Source organism: Fulmarus glacialis, unplaced genomic scaffold (genome assembly GCF_000690835.1).
Source record: "Fulmarus glacialis isolate BGI_N327 unplaced genomic scaffold, ASM69083v1 scaffold37656, whole genome shotgun sequence".
NCBI lineage: Eukaryota > Metazoa > Chordata > Aves > Procellariiformes > Procellariidae > Fulmarus > Fulmarus glacialis.
Window position 1 is genome coordinate 28,206 of NW_009216874.1, and position 7,670 is coordinate 35,875.

Here is a 7,670-nt window from a genome sequence, read left to right on the forward strand (position 1 = left end):
GTTCAGTGGCAGGCATAAGCATTGCTTTTAACTCTAACAATGTGAAAACAGTGTAAATTAAACATGAGCAATACTGCCTCCAGAATGATTCATCTAACCCAGTATTCTGCCTCTAACAGTGGTGAAAAGATGTTGCTTTGAGAGATGACTGTCTGTTAATAAGGAAACTGGATCACTGAGGAAGAAGGATCACTATTTGTTAATAAGAGCTATGTGATTTTGTACCTTTTACTATCCGTTAGGACGTTTTTAGTAGTTGTTTCCACAAGGTTAGATGACGGTCCCTGCTGTGGTAAGATTCTTCATAACACTGGTTTCCATAAAGATAAAATAACTCTTAGAACACATCCAAAATTTTTGTCAAAGATTGATTGTGATACCAGTTTATTCCAGATTATTTTACCCCTAAATTTCAGTCTTATAGAATTAAACCTTCATGACTTTGATGCTGGACCAGCCTCTCTTCCTTCTATATTATTAAGACATGCTGCTTTAAAAAGATGCCTTGTTTTTCTCTGTGCCTAAGGAGTTGAAACAGTTGTCAGTATTGTCATAGAGGATTTCCCCCTAAATAGTGGTCTTTGTAAAAGAGCGCCTTTGAATTGCAGTAAGAAACCCCAATTTTGGATAATTGTTTATTTGGTCTAAATTCAGAATTGTCTTTGCGTGCTGTCCCTATGATAGGGCTGCTGTCTGGGACCCTGTTCACACTTCTGTTACGGGCTTTTCTTGAATTCTTGAGATGAGAAGAAGTGGGAGGAATGGTTATGCGTTCCTTCCTATGTTGCCACCTGGATTGGACATAAGGAAGGAAAAGGATGCAGAATGTGCTGCTGTGGATACTCTGCTGAACTGTGCTTGTGTGTGTATAAATGTATACACATATATATATATGGGTGAAACACGTTTTGAAGAACGAGTATGAGCAAATGACCTGCCCTCGTTATCCAAGGGAATCCTCGTTTGCAGATGATGCTAAATATTTTGGCATCTATTTGCAGCCCATTTTGCTTGATTCACTTGTAGTAACAATGATTTTCTTTGCACTGTGAAGAGGAAGCTACAGGCTGGTAACTTCATGACCAGACTCTTTGCTGAAGAACATCCCTAGAGCAGTTGTCCCAGCATGTTGTGGGTGCTTGAATTATATTGCTAAACTTGTATTCATAAGACAAATCAAAATGATTCCAGGTGATATAAGAAGGATAGGTAATCTTCTAATATTTTAGCTGTTCTACTCCTTAGGCTCTTGTTTCACAAATGTTTAACAGAAGTTTCTATTAGTACTATATGATGTGTAATTAACTTACCTGCTGAAGAATAAGTTGTGCATGACTTTTTTCTTCCCCTCCCCTCCAAGTTAAGTACCCCCACACTATTTTGGTATGGTTATAACAGTCAGTGGACATATTGGCAATAATTATTATCTCTAGACGTGGACCTTGTCATATATGGGTAAAGCAAATTATCTCCAGGAAAATGTATGCTCTAGTGTGTGCAATGCAAAATTAAAGACAGATATTTTCTTTGTTTGTTTGTTTTTTGGTGAGGCAGAGAAGGTGAGGAAGAGGAAAGGAGTACTTCAGTGGAAGCCCAAGTCTGATAGACAGCTGATTCATCAGTTCTGGGTGAAGTTTTTCCCCAGTAATGAAGGTGCAAGAGCTGGAGCATAGCCAATGTATTTTTACTTGCAAAGTGAGAACATCAGTGGGACTTCAAAAGTCTTGAGGAAGTCACTTCAAACTGCTTCCATTCCTAGTCCATAAAATGAGACTGCTTCCTTTCCCCATGGTTGCCCTATCTATGTAGTAAACTTTTGCAGTCAAGATGATCTTGCTTTGAGTTGTCCCATGCTTAGTATAAAGAAGCCCTGATCTCTGTTTCTACATCTTTTAGGGATACAGAAAAATAGAACAATTCTGACCAATTCTCAAAGACTGCAAATTGGATTAAGAGTTTAAACCATGATACTTTTGATAAAAGAATCAGAATTAGCCTTGGGCATAATTCTTCTTTCATTTTGGTCATTGTCAGTTTTGAAACTTTTTTCAATTTTCTCCTGTTGCTGGATGCAGTCCTTTGTCTCAGACTGGGAAGACTGGCTCAAATGTCCCAGGCAGGCAAACTTAAAAAAAACCAAAACAAACCAAACAAAAAAACCCCTAAAGGATGTCTCTTTAATTATGGTAATCTTACTTGTTGGTTTTAAGACCAATCAGAGAGAAAATTCAGAAATAAATTATTTTTAAAAATTCATTAAGTGTCTAACACCGAGGATGTCTTTGTACCTGCCTAACCTAATTGGGATATTAGTAATCATAATTATTCAACAGCTTTGTAAAGTTTTCACATCATTGACTACAAATGGAGTTATAATACATTCTGTACACGTGCTTCAGCGTGTTTTGGAGATTGTTGCCCTGGCATCTGAAACTAATTAGTGTTCAGAAAACCTAGTAAAGGTGCATGTCAAGGCCTGGCTGTCTAGAAACTTATTTTGATCATATAAAAGGTTAAAATGATGAAGATAATTTTGTGAAGGTTTTTTGGTGTATAAAGTAAGTTATTGAGGGCAGTGGTGGCTTTTTGAAGTAGAGCATTAAAGACTTCTGGGCATTTCTGTGGTAGGAATGCCTGTTAGGTGAAATGCTGGTATAGTCTTGCTCCTATGATTTGTGGGGGAGTTGGGGGGCTACAGGGCTATCAGAGTTCACTACGAGGTTAGTAGGTAATGTATCTTATGTATGTGAAGTATGTTAGCTTTCTATATTGCAGCATCTTTGGAAATGAGAAGAGGCATTATGGGAACAAAAGTCCTTGGAAGCTAATGAAAGAGTGGGCATTCGACGTAAGATCAGGACTGTCATTGAATATCCTGACTTTTATTCACAGCTATCTTGTTCTAACTTTTTTCCCCCCAAACTAGATAATAGAAGTTCATGCCTTTCTGCTTTCACTGTATAGCACAGATGAAGAGTATGTATGTCTTATAATCAGTTTCTGTGAAGAATCCACCTGCCTGCAGTGATGCCTCATGTTCAGTAAGAAAGATGACTGTTAATAAAGTGGCAATGTTTGCATCATATCAATTTTCTCACCAAATTTACCAGTTAAGTAGAATATTGATTCTAGCTTCCCATTTGAAAATTTGAGTTGGCATTAATAGTAGAAGAGATTTTTCGCAATGTGCTTATTAACATTAATTAATTCTTTACTTTACAACGCTGCATTAGTTCACTGATACATCATGTAACATGGAATGTGCGTTACAGGTTCCTAGGCAGTGGTAACTTAGAAGTACAGAATAAACAAGTATTGCAAGCTGGAACATGACGGATTAAAAAGAGGGTTTTCTTTAAACATTTTATTCATTTACTTAAACTGCTCCTTAAACCTTTTCGGACTTAATGTAATGTGCTGAATCTGTAGTAACAGCATGAACACCATACTCGCAGCATAAGAAAGTTATGATAGAAAACGAACAATTCAGCTTTCAATAATATACCATTTGACCACAAAGCTTTCCTAAGCATATCATTCAAGCTCACATGTTTTATTTTTGCTGTATGATTGTCTGAGGAAACTCTTACATGAGCAGTTTTTAGATGTAAAATCAGATGGATATAAAGCACTTATTTACAGAAAATTAATCTATTATGTGATTATCTCTGAAAACTGGATGCCTGAGGGGCACATTTTGGCTGTAGACCTGTAGACATTCCAATTTGAAAATGTTAGTTTGATTTCTGCCTCTTCTCTCTGACTCTGGGAATGTGTAATTTCTGAAGCTGCTCAAGAGCTCAGAAAGATGCAACTAAATTGTCCATTCTAAATATTCAGTATATTTAGAAAAATCTGTCTCATCCCTATTCCCAAAATTCTCATCCTTTTTTTTTGTGGGGGAAAAAAAGGAAGTCAGTGCTGACAAGATGAAACTTCTAATGTAGAAATACCACTTAAAAACCTGGAATTTTTTAAGTATAAGGCACTTTGTAAAGCACTCTGCCTTAATATTTTTCCTGATTAGTGTATTCATTACTGCTATTGTATTAGCCAATTATTTGTAACACTGCTTCATGTCTTTATGGCTTAAAATGCTGAATTCTGAAATAGCTTGTGCTTGCTTCCAGTGGCAGCTTCTTGTCTGGAAATGACATTTTCAGGTATGGCTTTCCTCACAGGCTCTCATCTATTGCCACCTGCCTAAATCTGACAGTTGAGCACCAGCTGGGAGTTATGACCCGGAGAAGCATGAAAGGGCTGGAGAGAGACAAAATGATCCATCAAGTCCTACTTGTAAGTCAGGTCTCCAAACATGCATTTTCTACTCTATAAATTCAAAATTAAAATACTAATGGGCATTCTTTTGTATTCATCCAACAATTGGTTCATTAGGTAGGTATGTACAAAGAGGCTCTGCTTGTCAATGCTGTTTGGCTCTAAAAGGAGGAAAAATCGGTAGGGGTTAGGCTAGTTGTGAAATACCCCCACCCCTTTTCTACCTTCCTTCCATGTTTGTTCTATGAGGCTGGCGGTAGGTAATACTCATCCTGCATAGAGCTGGTTTTCATTGTGAGTATTCTGTCACTAGTCACAGCTGTCAGGTATGTCAGTCATGTAGTATTGTGGTGGTGTCAGAGACATAATCAGAGAGATTAGGTGGACACAAAGAGCTCTGAATGAGGTGGTAATTGCGTTCAGGGGGAAAAGAGAGTTAAAGAAAGAAACTTTCCTTTCTCACAAGATCTGTTAAAGAGGTGACAGCTAATATATTAAAGCTGGAACAAGATAATTGTGGTAAGAATCTTTGTGTGTTCTCCCTAAAATGCAGTGTGCTCACAATAAATATTCAAATGCTTATTTTGTGTTGTGAATACCAGATAACCATTTACAGTGAAATGCAACCTCTTTCAAAAAGTTTAAATTCATTGCCAAGAATGTTCTAGGAACAGTTATAAAACTCAAAAGGAATATTGGTACTATACTGAGTCACAAAAATGCCATCTTATGAAAGCTTCTTTGCAGGGATTTTCTTCAAATTGGTCCAAGTGATGGAAAAGAAATACTGAGATGCCAGCCATGGGCCGTGCTCTTCCAGACTTTACGCTTTGAGTAGTACTTTGAATAGTACATCTCCCCCTCCTCTTTTTCTTTTTCTTTTTTAAAAACAGTGAGACTACTTGAGTATCTGTTTACATTACACTTGTGCTGTATTAATGCCATGCTTCAGAATTGCTACTTACCTGTAGAATCCAGGAAGGAATTCCCCCTCCCTTTCCTTCCCTGGCTTCTGAAAGGTTTTCTTTTTGTGTTTTTTTTGTTTGTTTGTTTGGGGTTTTTTGGGGGTTTTTTTGGTGTGGTTTGGGTTTTTTGTTTGTTTTGTTTTGTTTTTTCTCTGTTCTTATTTCCCTCCCTACCTTCTTCTGAAGCACTGAAGATTGCTACAAGTGTACACACCAGGTTGGCAGAGTATACTGGTGCTTTCTTTGGCAATAAAGTCTTTTAAGCACCTGGTCAGCGTATTTTGCTTCCTGTCACTAGATTTGGGGTCAGGTCCTCTGTCCCTTCCAGTCCAAATACACAGGAATAAATGTTTTGGTTTCCTCTTCATGGCTTGAACCTTTTCGTTTGTCCCTCTGGGAGCTCTTTAAAATCTCAGCTACTGCAAGGACTTAGGAAACTGTTGATCTCTGCTCTCTCCTGGTTTTATGCTAGGGCTCACATATTATAGATTTTGGTCATTTGATGTGGGCCAATGGCTTCCTAGGCCAAATCAGATGCTAGGAAGAAACGTCGACAGCTTTTGGAGTGTTATATGTTAACAAAAGAGATGTTACATAGACCTTCCTGAGTTAGGAATTAATTCCATGGCTGATTGTGATTGTGGAAAAATAAGCTTCCATGACCAACCCCATGTTCTTTATGATCCCAGTGAACAGCTACATTGATTCCCTGGCTTTGCATAGCTGCAGACATATTGAATGGTTAATCTGAAATCAACAGCACTGCTGAGTATTCTTCACTATTAATGAGTATAAAATTTATAAGTAATGAGTATAAAAGCTAAAAGCAACTACTAGTGGCAAAATCAGTCCCACAACAAATTTAAATAATATCAAACATCGTCCATCCATTGTACTGCTTGCCATCAGAAAACATGAAAAACAGAGTTTCAAAACAATACTTTTCCATTTTATTTTGCAGCACCAAGTTCTACTAAACCTTGCAATGTAAAATGAGAAATTGGTGATAGCGAGATAATGGTGTTGGTCAGAAAATCTTATTTGACTGATTCTTCATGTAAATGAAAGTAGTTTCACATTTCTCATGGTATTTATGGATGGCAGTGGTGGTTTTCCAAGCCTTCTTTTCTTGCTGGCTATTCTGATTGATACTGAAATGGGTTGACAAGAGTCACCTCCAAAGACAGGGAAAGATTTGACACAATTCCATTGTAAAAATCCTGCAAGTGCTTTTAGGATAGTTGAGCCACCATGTATTGGTATAATGGATTGATCAGTTTGATTCTTTTGATAGAGGTAAATCACTTTGATGCAGGTTAATTCAGGCTGTGTTTACAGAGGTTACTCTGATCCCTTTTTCAGGCTACTATATGTGTTTTCAAAGAAACAATACTCAAAAACCTTTAGAGAATGAAAACCCATTCCTCCCTATTTACAGAAAAGTATTTTTTTCTTTCAAACTGGGAAGCCTACAAAATAGTCTTACGTTTTCATCATAATCCTTTATGAGTTTTAAATCTATTTTTTAAGTTGGCAATTTTAAATGGTTCCTGGTGAGTAGAGCCATGGTGAGCTTCAAAACCACACACAGTTTCAATGAAGCTGTGTGAACCTGCTTCAGAATCTCTGCAAGTTTTCCAAGCTTTTATGCTCTCTTATGGTTTACAGACAAAAACCTACAGGGGTCCCATTTAAAGCCTCCTAGCAGCTAAAAGATAGAGAAAAAATGGCTTTTAAAAAACCTGAAGTACCCTCTTATGAGTGCATTAAAAGCAATTTTGTTTGCTTTCCACTTTCAAAATGCTTCAAGCCGCCAAAGACGCGATGTTAGAAAATGACTCATGAGTACCAGAGAGAAACAGTCTTTGAAAGTTTGTTCATAGTAAGGGATGATAGCTAGGCAAGTGCGGCTTCTGTATTCAGAAGGAAATATCTTGTGTCCTCATATTGCAGACTTTTTTTTTCTTTTTCAATAATCTGTTCAGATGTTCTTCACCTTTATCTTACAGGTTTTCAGCAATTGTGTGAAAATCAGCTCAGAACTTCTGTTTGTTTGTTCCTGTGGATGCTTTCAGCGTTTGGAGACCAGGGCCTCCATGGAGAGGGAAGGAAATGCCAAAGCAACGAAGGCTCATAATTTAACCCACTGGCATGTGTAAGATCCAAAGAGCAGGAAGAATTTTCTTCCTTTCAGGTAAATCAGGGTATGTCACCCTGTTGATTTTCTAAGAGTATATCCTGTAGGGTTTAGGAGCTTTTAGTATTGGGTTATGTTTTGGTTTTTTTTAATTTTCATTGCGGTGTTTGGTATTGGAGTGGTTTCTTGATTTATTTTCTCTGTGGGAAACATTGGGTGCAAAGGCAAAGTATTAAAATGTCCTCCTCACTTTGATATTGATACAGCTCCTCACAGTTTCTCTCTCTCTC